Below are 19,023 nucleotides of genomic sequence, written 5' to 3' on the forward strand. Positions count from 1 at the left end.
AAGCTCTACTTTTGTCATTTCGTGAATCTGGGCAGATTGTCTACTTGTTAGCAATTTTGCCGAGGATGTTGTAGCTGATCCATGCATGCTATGTTTTTGTTCTTGCCATGTCTAGATTGCATTTTGTGTATTCTTGATGGTTCTATGCTTAGCTTGTCATGACTTGCTCTGTAGTGAGTGCATCGAGCTCGTAAACATGCCTATTTGATATATGTTTTCACCATGCTCCAGTTTTTCACTAAGTCTGAGAACTGATTATGTTTTTGCCATGTTCACATGCTTGCAATTGTATTTTCTGATTCCTTTTGGCTCAAGGTCACTAAGGGACTTTTGTTAAGCTCTTTGAGTAGCTCCATGACATGCTTTAGTTTGCCATGTTAAGGTCCTGTAGCATATAGTTTTCATGCTCCGAAGAGTGCTATCAGATCTGAAATTCCAGAAAAGTGTTAATTTCACTAAGTCTGAAATCTATTTGTCAAATGCATTTTTGCCATGTTTGTTTGAACCTGTTAATGGATGAATTGGCTGTAGCTCAGTGCTAGACTTTTGGTAAGCTTCATGGATGGATTCCTGCCATGTATTTTGATGCCATGTTTGGGTGCTGTAGCATGTCCATCTTGTTGCATTTAGATGGCTACTTGCTGTAAATCGCAGAACGTGGTCATATTTGAATTGCTTGCCATTTCCAAACTGTAACTCCGATTCCGGCGTTCTTTATATCGTTTTCAAGCGATTTAATCTCATCTTTCCAGTGGCACACTTGGTTTTCCAAGTTGAGGCCAGGTTCTTGCATTCCCTGTCAAATCTTGCATATGCATCACTTATTGCATCCCGCATAGCACACCATCTTTGCATCATGTTGTTTGAGTTTGCACGTGGTTGATTGTGTCCTTGTCGCTTGTTTGTCTTGTTTGGGTAGAGCCAGGAGACGAATTCGCTAACGAGGAGCCCGTTGAGTTTGCTTTCGAGGATCCAGTCAACTCTGACAACTTTGCAGGCAAGATGATCACACCCTCGAAATCACTACTATCTTTGCTTTGCTAGATGCTCGCTCTTTTGCTATGCCTATGCTACGATACCTACCACTTGCTTATCATTCCTCCCAAATTGCCATGTCAAACCTCTAACCCACCATGTCCTAGCAAACCGTTGATTGGCTATGTTACCGCTTTGCTCAGCCCTTCTTATAGCGTTGATAGTTGCAGGTGAAGATTGGAGACCGTTCCTTGTTGGAACATTATTTACTTGTTGGGATATCATTATATTTCCATGTTATCTTAATGCATCTATATACTTGGTAAAGGGTGGAAGGCTCAGCCTCTCTCCTAGTGTTTTGTTCCACTCTTGCCGCCTTAGTTTCCGTCATATCGATGTTATGTTCCCGGATTTTGCGTTCCTTACGCGGTTGAGTTATAATGGGAACCCCTTGATAGTTCGCCTTGATTAAAGCTTTTCCAGCAATGCCCAACCTTGGTTTTACCATTTGCCACCTAGCCTCTTTTCCCTTGGGTTTCCGGAGCCCGAGGGTCATCTTATTTAAACCCCCCTGGGCCAGTGCTCCTCTAAGTGTTGGTCCAACCTAGAGCCCCTTGCAACGCTACCTCGCGGAAACTTGAAGGCTGGTTTTAGTTGTATGGATTGCTTATCCAATTGTGCCCTGAGAACGAGATATGTGCAGCTCCTATCGGGATTTTTCGGCACATTCGGGCGGTGTTGCTGGATTTGTTTTCACTTGTCGAAGTGTCTTGAAGAACCGAGATACCGAGTCTGGTCGGAACGTCTCGGGAGGAGGTCTATTCCTTCATTGACCGTGAGAGCTTGTCATGGGCTAAGTTGGGACTCCCCTGCAGGGATTTGAACTTTCGAAAGCCATGCCCGCGGTTATGGGCAGATGGGAATTTGTTAATGTCCGGTTGTAGATAACTTGAACCTTAACTTAATTAAAATGAATCAACCGTGTGAGTTACCGTGATGGTCTCTTCTTGGCGGAGTCCGGGAAGTGAACACGGTGTTGGAGTAATGCTTGCCGCAGGATGCCCTCTAGTTACTCATTCGCGCTTTGCCTCCTCTTCTCGCTCTCTTTTGCGAACAGGATAGCCACCATATATGCTAGTCGCTTGCTTCAGCTCCACATATTTACCTTGCCTTTCCTATAAGCTTAAATAGTCTTGATCACAAGGGTGCGAGATTGCTGAGTCCCTGTGGCTCACAGATTACTTCCAAACCAGATGCAGGGCCTGAGGTTTCCGCTCCAGATGACGCGCTTGAGCTCAAGTGGGAGTTCGACGAGGACTCTCAACGATATTACGTGTCTTTCCCTGATGATCAGTAGTGGTGCCCAGTTGGGGGTGATCAGGACCGTGTCGCATGTTGGGTTATCTTTTATTTTGGCGTCGTAGTCGGGCCATGAGTGTTTGAATGTTGTAATGCTATTTATGTACTTTGATTGACGTGGCGAGTGTAAGCCAACTATGTTTCTCCCCTTTGATTATCTATATTACATGGGATGTTGTGATGATTGCCTAACTTGCGACATTGCTTTCAATGCGGTTATGCCTCTAAGTCGTGCCTCGACACATGGGAGATATAGCCGCATCGAGGGCGTTACAGAGTGGGAGCTCACAAAGGAGGAGTAGGGACCGGGGAAACGGGGGGCGAGGAGGAGGACGGAGACGGTGCAATGGAGAGGAGTAGTCCGGCAAGGTGGAGGCGGCGGCGTCGCAGCGAGCTGGCACCGGGCGGCGAGCGGCGGCCGGTTTTCCCCCCTCCCGATCCAATCGGGACAGAGGGGGGAGGGAGATATTTCGGGGGGGAGAGTGGGTGTCGGTGGGGTTCGGGGTACGGGAGGACTGTGGGGTTATGGAGTGGGGGTGGGCCTTGGCCCAGTTGGGTAGGGCAGCTGGGCCGGAGCCCAGTGGGGGGGTGCTTCCTCTTTTTTTGTCTTCTCTTTACTTTTTATTTATTTTCATTTTCTGTTTTATTTCTTTAGTTATTATTTGTTTTAATTTTAGTTTTTGTAGAGAAATTAATTTCAACACCTAAATTAGTATTTAGAAATACAACACTGTCACATTAATTTGGACAGCTAAATAAAATAGTTTAATATTTTAACAATTTGAAAAAGGTATTTAATTAAATGTTTTGCTGCTGTTTTATTAATTTTAGAGCCTTTAAATAGTTTATAAAAGTTTGGTTTCACCACCAGAATTACTTATGCATTATTGGGCACAACCCGAACAATTTGGTTTTATTATTTGAAAACTTTTACTGTTTTCCTTTAATTAAATTTTGAAGTTGTTTCGGTTTGAATTATCGAGAGTTTATCATCAGTAACCGAGGTGACGTGGCATCATTAGCGGGGGATCACTGTAGCTTAATTATCCGGGCGTCACAATTCTCCTCCACTACAAGAAATCTCGTCCCGAGATTTACGAGGCATAAGGGGGGAGAAGATTCTAGTTACGAAATTCTAGCGAGTGTTCTCGGTTTTAGTTGCTCTCCTCGAAGTGGTCGATCCACAACGCTGATGTTTTCATACTTCGGACTGAGGTCATCAAGATGAAGTCGGCATCCTTTCTTCAGGAACTCCTTCGTACTTACGAAAAGGATAAGGGGTAGCTTTGGAAGAACGGAATTCTACAAGGTGGCTACCTTGGTTTATAAGTTAGGGAATGTGGTAGAAAGTAACTCTCGAATGGAAACTTAAGACATTATCGAGAGCAAAGTAAGAAGGTACCATGAGAAGTTTCAATGGGAAAGCAATCGTTTGATGGCCTAATCAGAAGGTGAAAGAGGTTTAGAGCAACGAGAATAAGTATTGCGTCTGATACCAGAATAGATCACTAGGCAGGTGGTCCGTGAATTACACATGAAGTCAAGCGCGAGGAATAACTTTGACAATAGGGTGTACAGGAGAGTCAGGTTTCTATCCTATGGAACTTTGGGTTATGGGCCCACCATGTGGGTTAAAAGTAGGAGGAGCGGTGACATCTTGCACGGTCATGATAGCAAGGCATCTCAGAGGGTAGCCTGTTAGTTATGTCGGCAACAACGTCGGTACCTAGGGCGAGGGACGAGGAGAACCATTTTCCTGCTCGTTGAACGAGGCGGGCTAATAGGCAAGGTTCTCATCCATCGCTGGTTACCGGAATGTCATCAACAAGGGTAACAGGGTCTTGCTAACAGAATTGTACACCGAGGTGTTTACACAAGCGGGAGAATATTACTGCTTAGATCATATGGATCACAAGAAACGTTTAACCAACCAATGGAAAGGAAAATATGGTTATTAGATTAAACATAACAATGGAAAGGAAAATGTGTTTAAACACATATTTCAAGGGTATATCCTTCCCAAGGTCAAGCAGAGCATGATATCCATGACACGATATAATGCAGAAAACTCTTTAGGTAAGGGGAGAGAAATTTCTTGACAACGGTGTTCGGATAATTGAGCAGGAAACATTTAGCATTGGGCTTCAAATGTTCTTGTTGAAATTGGAGCACCATAGACATGCTTCGAGATAGCATTGACATGGTCATCAGGTGAAGATCAGACTTTGAAAACACAAAGGATCCATCAGAAATAACATGTAGAATAAGTATTACAATTTCCTCATGGAAGAATGGATAATCTTGCTGAAAAGGAATCTATGACAATAGGTCCTCCGGATAGGTGTATTACACCACCTTACCGGGGCATATAGGTACCAATGTTATAACTCCTGGAAATATGTTCTAACCATAATATCTGACCGAGATTCAGATCTGATTGGTGTCAGGATAACTCAGACTCAGGATGCCTGAGAAGAAAAGGTGCAACACAAAATGTCGAGATGACATTGTAAGACTCTCGGGAATTGAACTATGGAAGCGAGTCCCGAAACAAGAGTTCCTCATTAAATCAAGGAGAGGCGAGGAGGTGGCCGATTAACTCAGTGACAATTCATTGAGATTTTCAAAAGATGGATTTCCACACTTATGAGAACAAGGAGATAACATTTGTCATATCAAATGATATAATGATGTATGCTAGAGGAAAAACATACACAATTAAACATTGGCTGAAAGGTGGACCCGATATATGGGCTTATGTAATACGATCAATGTTAGAATGGTGTTTCGATAACCAATGGCCTAAGAATGTAATGTCGACCATTAACTTCAAAGCAATAGGGTTGCTAGAACTTTTGAATTCGCACCTCATAGTTCAATTGTCGGTTTTCCGGTTAGAAACAACACGGGGACCAAGGAATGAACGGAAATGGCAAGAAGTATCACTTGTACCAAGAATTCATAAGAGGTTAGGTAGTACTTGATATTATCGAGGTACCATGGTGTAATACTCGACGGAAGATCAAAGTAAAGGTTGGACTGGTGTAATGATCCACAGAAGACAAGTGCTTAAACTTGCCCGTGAAATGGGGTCAAAGAAGAACATATGGTCGAAACCATGATTGCAAAAGGCCGGATCCCAGATATAAGAACTTATACCAAGGGAAAAATTTAATTTAAGAGAAGCTTCCATGATAAGGTATACATCATTTCCATCGGCATGAACACAGGGTTCAAGGTCGACTCCCACTTGTTCAACGCATAACCTTTCATTCACCTCTCGTATTTTGAACATGACATTAGTTGTTGAAAGTTTTTACCTGGGGCAATACCAGACAAGTATGATCCGTGAAATCTTTCGGGTTCACACAGATTAGGAAAGGCGTAGGTTCAACCCATTAGGGCATCTTAGGAGCATATACCACAATTTCAGGAATAAATAACACAAGCTTGATAGTAGAGCATGCTGGAGAAAGCAGAGGATACAATTTACCAATGGCATTATGTGACTGAAGAAAGGCTCACAAGCTTATAGAATATGAAGGACGCTGTTGGATAAAATCCAACAAAGGATGAGGTGGTCCACAAAGGATCTAATGTTGTCGAATTTCGGGTTCCGGCAGACCCTTGAGGTTCGAACACTGAGGTGCGCGCGGAGATTTCGCCTTCTACCTACCTGCAACCCTCCGCCTCGCTAAGATCTAAGCTATGGAAAGAACAGCACAAGAGACACAGGGTTTATACTGGTTCGGGCCACCGTTGTGGTGTAATACCCTACTCCAGTGTGTGGTGTGGTGGATTTCCTCTTGGGCTGATGATGATGAGCAATACAAGGAAGAACAGCCTTGCGAGGGTCTGTTCTTGGCTGGGGGGATGAACTGCTAGGAGGAGTTCAGTCGCCCTTCTCTCTCTCTCTCTGTGATGCTACTCGATCCGATCCTAGCTAGTTTCTCTCTTGGCTTCTAGATTCTCCCTTCTTGATTGCCCCTCTACCCTGAGGGTGGCTAGTCCTATTTATAGGCAAAGGCCCTGGGCCTCTTCCCAAATATTGAGCGGGAAGGGCGCCAACAATTGGCCATTTTGAAGGGGAACATCTGGTACACTTATCCTGACTAAAGTTGGTCCTCGCCTGCCAAAGGCTCTGGTGGTCACGCTGGCTTGGGCTCCACAATGACTTCCTCCCTGCCGTTGGACTAGTCTTGGTCTCGTTGCACCGAAACGGGTGCCTTTGCTTGATGCTCTCGCCTGCGCTTGCTCCCTTTGCACCAAAGAGGAAAGGAGGACACTGCGCGGCTGGCGCCCGCCTGGCGCCTTTGGTCGTCATGGCTTGCATCACGGGCACCTCGCGAGGTACCCCGCCTTGATCTCTCCGCCTCCTCGCGAGCCAGCCTGATGAGGCCGTGCCTGAGGAAGTTCCGTGTCGTCCGCCCCGCGAGGCTTGGCCCCTCGCGAGGGTCTTGGGTCTGTGTTGATGAAGATGGGCCATGTAGGGCCCCTTTGAGCCACGCCGCAGGCCGTAGGCAGGCAAGTCTGGGGACCCCCGTTCCCAGAACGCCGACAGTAGCCCCCGGGCCCAAGGCGTGCCCGGACTTGGCCGTGCAGGGAGGCGAAAGGGCAAGAGCGAAGCGCCGCGGGCCCTAACAGCTTGCGGCCTTGGGCGCCGCGTGGCGGTTGATTGGACGTGGGCGGCACTGTTCCCCCACGCCCCCTTATTTTGTGCCATGCTAGGCGGACTCGTAGCCGTACACAGCCGCTCCCCTTTCTGTTGCTCGAGCGCCCTCTGTCCTTCCTCCTCTTGAACTCCAGCTTCTATTTTCAACCCAATCTCAAACCTTCCCCCCCCTTCCCATCACCATGGCTCCGACGAAGAAGGGAAGAGGAAAGAAACCCATGCCTCCGCCTTGCTCGCCGCCATTGGCGGCCCCCGCTGAGGGCTTGGGCAAGGTCAGCTCGGCTCTGGCCACTATCTTCAACGAATGCGGGAGGACGACGGCCTGGCCCGCGTCCCACTTCTCCATCAACAGGATAGTCACCGAGGTCCAGTATTTTGCCGGTGCCCTGTGGGCGGGTCTGGTTCCCCCCTTTTCTGATTTCTTCAATGCCATGCTTTCCCACTATCAGATCCACATGATGCATCTGGGTCCTGAATCCATCACCCTCCTTTCGGTCTTCGCCTTTGTTTGCGAGACAATGATGGGCATCATTCCTTCGGTTGCCTTGCTACGCCACTTCTTCTCTCTACGCCTTGTCGACCCTACCCAATGCTGGGCGTGCGTGAGCTTCGTTGCCGCGTCTGAGACAGCGGCCTCAGGGATTGACTTCAGGCTCCCTCTGCCCGCGGCTGGGTTCTGCGAGCGGTGGCTGTATGTGGATGCAGGGGTGCCTAGCCCCCTGCTATCGGAGCCAACTTCGCCTGTTGTCCCCAATTCGGGCTGGGGCCAGGAGACGCTTGAGAGCCCCCGGCTCGTCTTCATCTGGCACCGCTTCGCGTTCTTGAGGTCGGTTGGCGTGACAGCGCCCAAGGTGGTGAAGGAGTTCCTGCTTCGCCGCATTGCTCCTCTCCAATGCCACTCCCGCCGGATGTGGGCCTTCAGCGGGCGTGATGATCGTATGAGGCTCCAGGAAGAGGACCTGACGCCTAAAGTGCTGAGGACAGTGCTCTTGACCTGACTGGGGATCCCAACCCTGGCAGCATCCAGTAGGGAGGGGCCTTGCTGTACCTCTGCCAGAACAGGGGCGATTTTGTGAATCAGATGCCTATCTTTGATGAGTGGGGGCCGCGCCCCGCCGGCCTCCGGGGGCCTCGCAAGAACCCAGTGATGGTGACTGCCCTTCCAGTCAGCCAAGGCGACTCTTCCTCGGGTGGCGGAGCAGGGAGGCGTGAGGCGCCAGAGGCTGAGGGGGCTCCCGGCGGGGTGACAGCGCCGGGCGATGCTCATGAGGGAGCAGCTCTTGGGGCCCGTGCCGCTGAGGCTGAGGGCGGCAAGCAGCTGCCCTCAGCGCCTGCGGCTGAGGCCCCTGAGGCTCCAGCCGCTTCTCTTGGCGAGGCGACTGGCAGTGTGCATCAGGCAGGCACCCCTGACGCGGATCGCCTTGACGCTTCGTCCTCATCGCAGGTTGATCCCTGCGCTCAACTCTTGGGCCGCTTCCGCGTGGACTTTGAGGCCCTCCGGAAGAGAAGGGAGGCCCTGGGCGATGATTACCCTTGTCGCCTGCTGAAGCGTAGGAAGTACTTTGCCACTGATGAGTAAGCCTTCTCCTTTTCCAGCTCCCGATCCTTCTGTTGCTTTTACTGATCCTTGCTCCGCAGGCCCCTTCCAGCCGAGCTCACGGAGATGGCTGAGGTGCCGTCCCCCTTGGATTCGCCCCCTCTACCGTTCTCAAGCGCTCTGAGCAGCAGAGCCCTTGCGGTGAGGGCAATCGGAGAGGCGAACCGTCCCGAGGCGCATCGAGGCCCTGCGCACCTCGCGATCCTCCTTCGCGGGCCTTCTCGTGGCATAGCCAGCCTTTCATGGGCTTCTCGCCTGGTTGTGGACTGCGACTGGCTGAGGCGCTCCATGCGCTCTTCATCTGGGGACGGGCTGGCTCCAGGCTGGGCTTCTGGCGTGGCGTACCCGGCCGTCGCGAGGGTGCCAACCCCCAGCCCCCTGCCCGGAGGGGGAGTGCTGATCCGTGGCCCCCGGCACTTTCTTGGGGCAGATGATGGTGTGGAAGACGTGCTCGAGCGCGCCTGGGAGCGTCGCGCTCTTCGCCAAGGATTCCTTCGAAGGGCGGCTGACGCGGTGAGCCTGCTTGGTGAGGAGCTTGCTGATGAAGACGCGCGCCTTGAGGCCGAGGGCCTGCGCCTGGCTGCAGAGAGGCGCGAGCTGGAGGGCGCCATCGCCCTTGCGCGCCATCAGCGCGATCTTGACGACGAAGAGGCCAAGGCGTCATTGGTGGCCTCTCGGGAGGCCCGATCTTGGGCCGCTGAGGAGGCCCGGGAAGCTGACCAGCGGCGAGAGGCGGCGGAGGAGCAGGCTCGGGAGCTCCTGGCCTGGTGCCACTCACTGGAGGAGCAAGTGGAGCCGCGCGAGGCAGCCCTCGCGTCGATGAAGGTGGCCTCTGGCGACCCAGCAGAGCTCCAGAAGCGTGAGGAGGCGCTGACGCTGGAAGCCGCCGAACGTACCCGCGAGTGCGAGCGTCTCGAGACGAGGGAGCGCTTGGTGACGCAGGTGGAGGATGATGTCGCTGCATGGGAAGCCCGTGTCCTGGAGGAGGTCGGACGTCGGGTGGCGATGGCGCGCTTGGACCTCGAGCGTGAGTCCGAGGAGAGGCTGGGGTTGACCCGGGCCGAGGCTGAAGGTAGGACTGCTGCCTTGAGGGCCAAGCTGGAGGAAGCGACGCGGCGGGCCGATGCTCTTCGGGACGCCCTTGAAGTAGCGCAAGGGGAGTCAACCACCTCCCAGGCCAAGGTGCTCCTTCTTCGCCATCGGGTGGAGGAGGCTGAAGCCGTCGCACGGCGGAATGCGGACGAGATACGTCAGCGATGGATCCTGGAGCATGAGCACGGCCCCATGCTCACCACGCTCCGGGAGAGAGCCAACACAGCCTTGGGCAACATCTGTGAGGCGGCTGTTGGCGAGCCGCACGCAGTCAACTACGTCGACAACCTTCAGTTCTTCACCGACGTGGTGACGCAGCTGGAGGCGCGGTCGGTCAGGGCCGACAGGTTGGTGGAGGAGAGGAGCCGCTCCCTGCTCGGGCGCGCCTTTTCTCACGTCTTCAGCCATCTCCGGAACATGGATCCCCACTTTGATTTCGACGCCGCCATCGCCCCAGTCCCCCAAGCTGTCTGAGACGACCTGGCGCACTGGGTGGAAGACAATGTGGATGCTCTTGTCAGGGCCTTCGCTTCAAACGACGACGGCGTGATCGTGGCTGCCGACGAGGGCGGTGTGGTGAATGGCCCTGACGCCGCTGGCGGCGACGCAGACAGCGATGGCGAGTCCAGCGATGCCAGCAACGGTTCGGGTGGTGCTCCTGAGGACGCATTGGGGGATTTATCCGACTGATCATGCATCATTCATGTTTCCTTACCCTGCATGAATAGAACTCAGGTTTTGGCCTGATGGTTGTGAGAGCATTTTGGGAGGGGGAGCCCCTCATGTAAAACTTGTGTTCATCGTATTAGTAGATGTTACATTGCACATGCGCCCGTGCCAAGTGGTTGGCTAAGCGACGCGCTGGTTGGCTAGTTTACCTTCGTCCCATGCGGGCCCTGAGGTAGCCTGTGGGAGGCTGTGGTGTCCTGAGTGTTCCCTGATCGAATCCGTAGGATCTGCAGTAAAAAAACCCTCCTGAGAGGACGCGGCGGCGGCAGTCTGGGCTGCGCGCAAGCTAGGACTGACCCGGCTCGCGAGGGGCTCACGAGGGGAGGCAGCTGAGGCGAAGTGGTAATCAAAACGCGAGAAATTGCTCGAACGAGACTAAGCACCCCTTTCCCGAACACACGCAAATCTCAAATTCAAATCCAACTTGAATCCAGTGGGGGAAAGTGACAACCAAAGGGAAAAGCAACGAAAGCAGACAAAAGGCCGCGTCCGGCACCTAATCTAGTCTTGGACGTCTTCTCACCAGCGCGGAGCTAAGTGCTGCCACTGGGCGTGGGAGGGAGCCCCAGGGCCTGAGGCTGGCACCCCTGAGACTTCGGGGCGTGTACAGCCCCACTCATTATTACGTGAGAGTGTCACGGGGCGGCGAGCTTCACAGGCACTGGGCCTTCTTCACAGGTACCGGCCTTGCTTCATATCTCCAGATGAGGGCCCCGCCTTGTGCCACACTCTAGTGCCATCAACGATGACCGAAAACCAGGACGCCGCCGATGGGGTAGAGCGGTCGCCAGCGGTTCCCCCGACGACCATGGGTCCTCCGCCAGGGGCAGGCCCTGAGGCACCTCCCCAGCAGAGGGCCTCCCTCCTGAGAACACCTTGCTCCGAACGCCGCGGTGGTGATGTCGGATCTCGGCCCCTCTCCTGCAGCCCCCTGCGCCCTCCTCCCGAGGGGTAGGAGACTGTGGGAGCAGGGCAGCTACTCGCTGTGGCGACCTGCACCTCCTGCGATCCATGATTAGCGTATGCCTGTTCCTGAGGAATTAGCGGTACCCGATAATCGTTGCCTCCAGCGTGGCCAGTGGGACCGTCCCGGGGCTCCTGGAAGGGCTCAGCTTCTGGCGCCTCGTCCCCCCAGCTTGGGCTGAGGAGCGCGCCTTGTTCGCCCTCGTGAGGGTGTCCTTGGTCCATCATGAGGGGCACGTATTCTTCTGGCGCCGTCATCCCGAAGGCCACGCCGTAGTGCTCCGCGTGCCACGCAGTCCTGCTTGACGCGCCCACCGTCGGGTGGTAGCGCGGCTGTCCACTGGGGCCGTGGGTCGCGTCAAGTCCTTCTTCTTCGCGGACCAGGAGCGGAGGCAGTGCCGCCGCCAGTCCGATGCCAACAGCTTCGCCGGTGTTGGGGTAGCCTTGGAGCCCGTGGGCGCGCGCGGAGCCCCCGCGCGGGCCGCCCTTGGCTTGAGATGGGAGCTAGGTGCAGAAGGGGTGAGCCCCCGAGGCGGCGAAGCCCAGGAGCTCTGCCACCCGCTCCAGCAGCACGTCGCGGCCGCCCTCCAGCAGCCTGCACTGCAGCAGCTCTCGGGTCACCGTGAGTGCGGCCCTCGAGTTCGCCTGCTCCCGGCGGGTGTACGGTGTCGTGGTCGCGGCGTGATTGGAGGCCCTTGCTGCCGACCGCGCCTGCCGCAGTGTGAGAGCTGTCGAAGCCTGTCCGCGTCGCCCGCGGCCCGCAGCGCCCTGCGGACTGCGAGTTGCCTGGGGCACGGGGTCGCCCGAGGCGAGCGGCTCTGCGCGGGCGGGCCACGCCGCCCATGGATCTAGGTTGCCCGCCTGGTCGCCGGACATGGTGATGACGACGCGACGGGACATGAAGCGGTAGAAGGTGGATTCCGGCGCACCCCTACCTGGCGCGCCAAATGTCGGATTTCGGGTTCCGGCAGACCCTCGAGGTTCGAACACTGGGGTGCGCACGGAGATTTCGCCTTCTACCTACCTGCACCCCTCCGCCTCGCTAAGATCTAAGCTATGGAAAGAACAGCACAAGAGACACAGGGTTTATACTGGTTCGGGCCACCGTTGTGGTGTAATACCCTACTCCAGTGTGTGGTGTGGTGGATTGCCTCTTGGGCTGATGATGATGAGCAATACAAGGAAGAACAGCCTCACGAGGGTCTGTTCTTGGCTGGGGGGATGAACTGCTAGGAGGAGTTCAGTCGCCCTCTCTCTCTCTCTCTATGATGCTACTCGATCCGATCCTAGCTAGTTTCTCTCTTGGCTTCTAGATTCTCCCTTCTTGATTGCCCCTCTACCCTGGGGGTGGCTAGTCCTATTTATAGGCAAAGGCCCTGGGCCTCTTCCCAAATATTGAGCGGGAAGGGCGCCAACAATTGGCCATTTTGAAGGGGAACATCTGGTACACTTATCCTGACTAAAGTTGGTCCTCGCCTGCCAAAGGCTCTGGTGGTCATGCTGGCTTGGGCTCCACAATGACTTCCTCCCTGCCGTTGGACTGGTCTTGGTCTCGTTGCACCGAAACGGGTGCCTTTGCTTGATGCTCTCGCCTGCGCTTGCTCCCTTTGCACCAAAGAGGAAAGGAGGACACTGCGCGGCTGGCGCCCGCCTGGCGCCTTTGGTCGTCATGGCTTGCATCACGGGCACATCGCGAGGTACCCCGCCTTGATCTCTCCGCCTCCTCGCGAGCCAGCCTGATGAGGCCGTGCCTGAGGAAGTTCCATGTCGTCCGCCCCGCGAGGCTTGGCCCCTCGCGAGGGTCTTGGGTCTGTGTTGATGAAGATGGGCCGTGCAGGGCCCCCCTTTGAGTCACGCCGCAGGCCGCAGGCAGGCAAGTCTGGGGACCCCCGTTCCCAGGACACCGACAGATGTGAGCATCGGTACTCAACCAAAGGAAGAAGAAATGCAAGGAGATCAATTTATAGAAACAGCTGACTAACTCAAGTTCAAATGCAAAGGAATTATCAATTCCAAGACAAGGGATCAGAAGCAATGCTCTAATTATGGATGGATAAGTGGAATAGCCTTAGGGGTACAATCGATGGCAAAATTTAATTGGTCGAGATCCAATTCTAGTTAAAAGAATGGCAACTCAGCCGCAAAGGTAATTTATAAGGATCAACGATGATTGCAGGCATTCGCAAACATATCGAATCAAATGCTCATTATGACGATGTCAAAGGATGCTAATGAATATCGCTAGTCATATGGAATTAACCATATTGCAAGCAGGTAAGGAAGATGGGGAGCAATAGGCTATCGAGGATTTCAGAAGATCGAATAGCATTTCGAAGAATTTTGTGAAACACATAAACAACTGGGGATGAACGGATACTCGGTAAGTGCAAGGAATATCCGTAGGGGTATTCATGTGGCAATGAACTGCAAGGCAGTAGGCACAGGGTATTCTCGGAACAATAGAGAGAATTTTGGGGTATCTTGTGATAACAAGATCAACAGAGAATGATTGTACGAACGACAAGAGTATGACGTTATCCATAAGGATATGTCGGTGGTAGGAAAATGCGAAAGCAATGAGCACAAAGTTTCGGGAGAACATTGGGGAGTATCTTCAGAACCTTATGGGGTAGCAGGCGATCATCTATAATAAGGGCCTCTCAGGGTGGATGTGATCACGAGATCCTAATGTTAGATTTAGCAAAATCTTTAACCCGAAGAGAAGAGAGATTAGAATCTCAGAGTAAAGACGAGGAATAAAAAGTTCCTAATACCACCCAATGGCGACATGCGCCCGTAAGTCACACAGCCATGTTAGTAAAAAGTTTTGAAATGCCTAGACTCGACTTCGGCCAAGGAGTGTGGAAGGGGGATTCCTATAGGCAGTCGGCTCTGATACCAACTTGTGACACCCCCGATTCGATCATACACTAATCATACACGTAAACGTGTACGATCAAGATCAGGGACTCACGGGAAGATATCACAACACAACTCTACAAATAAAATAAGTCATACAAGCATCATATTACAAGCCAGGGGCCTCGAGGGCTCGAATACAAGAGCTCAATCATAGACGAGTCAGCGGAAGCAACAATATCTGAGTACAGACATAAGTTCAACAAGTTTGCCTTAAGAAGGCTAGCACAAACTGGGATACAGATCAAAAGAGGCGCAGGCCTCCTGCTTGGGATCCTCCTAAACTACTCCTGGTCGCCGTCAGCGGGCTGCGCGTAGTAGTAGGCACCTCCCGAGTAGTAGTAGTCGTCATTGACAGTGGCGTCTGGCTCCTGGACTCCAATGTCTGGTTGCAGCAAACGGGTATAGGAAAGGGGAAAAGGGGGAGAAAAGCAACCGTGAGTACTCATCCAAAGCACTCGCAAGCAAGGAGCTACACTACATATGTATGCATTGGTATCAAATGGATTAAGGGTATCATATATGGACTGAACTGCAGAATGCCAGAATAAGAGGGGGATAACTAGTCCTATCGAAGACTAAGCTTCTGGTAACCTCCATCTTGTAGCAGAAGAAGAGAGTAGAAGGTAAGTTCACCAAGTAGCATTGTGTAGCATAATCCTAACCGATGATCCGCCCCTCGTTGCCCTGTGAGAGAGCGATCATCGGTTGTATCTGGCCCTTGGAAGGGTGTGTTTTATTAAGTATCCGGTTCTAGTTGTCATAAGGTCAAGGTACAACTCCGGGTCATCCTTTTACCGAGGGACACGGCCATTCGAATAGATCAACTTCCCTGCAGGGGTGCACCACATTTCCCAACACGCTCGATCTCCTTTGTCCGGACACACTTTCCTGGGTCATGCCCGGCCCTGGAATATCAACACATCGCAGCCCTACCTAGGCACAACAGAGAGGTCAGCACGCCGGTCTAAATCCTATGGCGCAGGGGTCTGGGCCCATCGCCCGTTGCACACCTGCACGTTCCGAACGTGGCCGGTGAGCAGACCTAGCAACCTCCATTACAAAGGAAGTTGCATTACGTGGTCCAACCCGGCGCGCGTCGCTCAGTCGCTGACGTCACGAAGGCTTTGGCTGATACCACGACATCGAGTGCCCATAACTGTCCCAGCGTAGATGGTTAGTGCGTATAGGCCAGTGGCCAGACTCAGATCAAATACCAAGATCTCGTTAAACGTGTTATCTTAAATAACTGCGAACGCCGACCCAGGCTAGGCCCTCCTCTCTCCTAGGTGGCCGCAACCTGCCCTGTCGCTTCGCCACAAAGTAATAGTCGGGGGCCGTCGGGAACCCAGGCCCACCACTACCTGGGTGGAACCACCTGCCCCTTCAGCCCCCATCTCCGAACAATAACATAAGTATGTAACAGTATATAGTATATATACCCGTGATCACCTCCCGAGTGATCACGGCCCGATAGTATAGCATGGTAGACGGACTAGAATGTAGGGCCACTGATGAAGTACTAGCAACCTATACTAAGCATGTAGGATTGCAGGTAGGGTATCAACAATGGTAGCAACAATGATAGGCTATGCATCAAGATAGGATTAACAGAAAACGGTAATATGCTACACTACTCTAATGCAAGTAGTATAGAGAAGAGTAGGCGATATCTGGTGATCAAGGGGGGGGGGCTTGCCTGGAAGCTCTATTGCACAAGAAGGGTTGTCGATGACGTAGTCGTACTTGGTGGCATCAGCGCCGGTCTCGGGGTCTACCGGGGAAGAAGAGGGGGAAAGAAACAGTAAATACGGAGCAAACAAAGCATCATAAAACATAACGAGGCCAAACGCGGTGCTAGTTATGCCCTAACGCCGTAGGAGGTGATACTGGCGAAGGGGTGGAAACATCCGGGAAAATATCCCTGGTGTTTCGCGTTTTTGGACAGATGAACCGAAGGGGGAAAGTTGCATGTTTGCTATGCTAGGGATGCGTGGCGGACGAACGGGCTGCGTATCCGAATTCGTCTCGTCGTTTTGAGCAACTTTCATGTACAAAGTTTTTCCATCCGAGCTACGGTTTATTTTATATTAATTTTTTAAGTTTTAGTTCATTTTCTAAAATTATCAGATTACTTTAATTCGAAATAAATGTGAATTGCTAGGTGCACCCAGCTCTGGGTACACATAAGTGTACCAGAGAGGCTGACATGTGGGTCCAAGGGGTCCCAGTTGACCAGTCAAACTTTGACTGGTCAACAGGGGGTGGGGCCCCCTTGTCATACACTGTTTTACTAACCTAACATATTAAAAAGACTAATTAGGTTATTAGGTTAACTAACACAGGTTAATTAAGTTTATTAGCTAACTAAGCAGGATTAATTAAGTTAATTATTTAGTTAATTAATTAATTAATTAATTGTTTTTATTATTATTTATTTATTATTATTATTTTTTCTTTTTTATCATTTTCGTTTTGGGCATGGGGCCCATCTGTCATAGGCCCCAGGGGCCATAGCGGATCGGGCGTGCGGGCGACGGGCTCTACGGGTGAGGCAACCCGAGCCAGTGGCGGGGTGCCGGTGCGGCGTCGGCAGAGTAGAGAGCAACGACGCGCGGCCGCGGGGCAGCAGCAACCACGGGCGTCGCCGGCGAGCTAGGCCGAGGCGTGGCCAAGGGGGAGGCAGAGCGGTACGGTGGCGACGCGGGATAGGGGCGCGGGCGATGCGACCGGGGCGCGGCCAGGCGGCGAAGGGCAGGCGGCGCTGAGAGGAGGAGGTGGGCAGGCGCGGGCGGAGGCGGAGGCGGAGGCCAGCGCAGGGCGCGCGGACTAGCTGCGGAGGTGGCCAGCGGCAGGGGGTCACGGTGGCCGCGGTCGGACGGCGCACGAGCGAGGCGGCGAGCGGGATGGCGCAGGGCGCGTGGCCCAGGCGCTGTGCGAGGAAGGACGCGGCCAGACAGCCAGCGCGCGTAGCGAGAAGCGACAGCGTGGCGAGGCGGCCGCGGTGCGGTGGGAGAGACGAGGCGCAGCGGCAGGGCGCAGTGCGGGCGGGCGCGCGCAGGAAGCGCCAGCAGCCTGAGCAGAAGCGGGGAGCGGCTGGCGCAAAGCGCGCGTGCGCATGTGGCAAGCGGCAGGGCGGTAGGACGCTGCCGGCGCGTGGCTGTTCGCGAGCGACGTCGGGCGGCGGAGCCGAGCGCGGGGGAGAGGGCGTGGCCACGGCAGAGAGGAGGGAGTGGGAGCTCACAGAGGAGGAGTAGGGACCGGGGCAACAGGGGGGCGAGGAGGAGGACGGAGACGGTGCGACGGAGAGGAGCAGTCTGGCAAGGTGGAGGCGGCGGCGTCGCAGCGAGCTGGCATCGGGTGGCGAGCAGCGGCCGGTTTTCCCTCCTCCCGATCCAATCGGGACAGAGGGGGGAGGGAGATATTTCAGGGGGTAGAGTGGGTGTCGGTGGGGTTCGGGGTACTGGAGGACTGGGGGGTTATGGAGTGGGGGTGGGCCTTGGCCCAGTTGGGTTGGCCAGCTGGGCCGGAGCCCAGTGGGGGGTGCTTCCTCTTTTTTTGTCTTCTCTTTACTATTTATTTATTTTCATTTTCATTTTTATTTCTTTAGTTATTATTTGTTTTAATTTTAGTTTTTGTAGAGAAATTAATTTCAACACCTAAATTAGTATTTAGAAATACAACACTGTCACATTAATTTGGACAGCTAAATAAAATAGTTTAATATTTTAACAATTTGAAAAAGGTATTTAATTAAATGTTTTGTTGATGTTTTATTTATTTTAGAGCCTTTAAACAGTTTATAAAAGTTTGGTTTCACCACCAGAATTACTTATGCATTATTTGGCACAACCCGAACAATTTGGTTTTATTATTTGAAAACTTTTACTGTTTTCCTTTAATTAAATTTTGAAGTTGTTTCGGTTTTGAATTATCCAGAGTTTACCATCAGTAACCGAGGTGACGTGGCATCATTAGCGGGGGATCACTGTAGCTTAATTATCCGGGCGTCACACTTGGGAACCCACTTGACCAAGGCCTGAGGAGCTTCTTCAAATGCATCAATTTTCTCTTGAAACTTGTCCTTGCCTTTTTGCTTGTGGTCTTGTGGTGGAAGATCATCTTGAGCTTGTGTCCCTTTGGATGAAGTAGGATCATACTTCTCTTGTTGAGGGACAAACTTCGTCTTGGGGTATTGATCTTCTTCCCACTCAACTCCATTGGCATTGAACTTTCGTTCAAAACCAATACCTTGATTCTTCCGATGCCTTCCTTGCTTGCCTACAATTTCCTCGAATTGCTTCCTCCGGGCAAGGCTCTTGTAAACGCCTTTCTCTATAATTCCCTTCAATAAGCTATTTTCTTTCTCAAGTGTAACTTGGCTAAGAGATTCATTAGTGGAATCAAGAGAACTACTAGAAGCAACAACATTGGATTTAGCATGATTATTGTTACTACTAGAGGAGGAATCTTTCTTGTTCTTGTTACTAGACTTGACTTGAGGCATGTAAGTGGATAAGAGTAAATGCTTGGCAATGTAAGAAGAACTTTTCTTGCGAAGATCATCATTGATTGCCTTTAAGAACTCATGCTCTTGCTCAAGGTTGAGCTTCTCAAAACGTAATTTCTCATGAGTCCTTAAAAGTTCTCGATGATCTCCTAAGATAGTTTCATGAGCTAACTTAAGAGTGTTTAGTTCTTTAGTTAGAGACTCAAT

This window comes from Triticum urartu, chromosome 6A (assembly GCF_056163025.1).
Source record: "Triticum urartu cultivar PI428250 chromosome 6A, HENAU_Tu73, whole genome shotgun sequence".
In the NCBI taxonomy this organism is placed as follows: domain Eukaryota; kingdom Viridiplantae; phylum Streptophyta; class Magnoliopsida; order Poales; family Poaceae; genus Triticum; species Triticum urartu.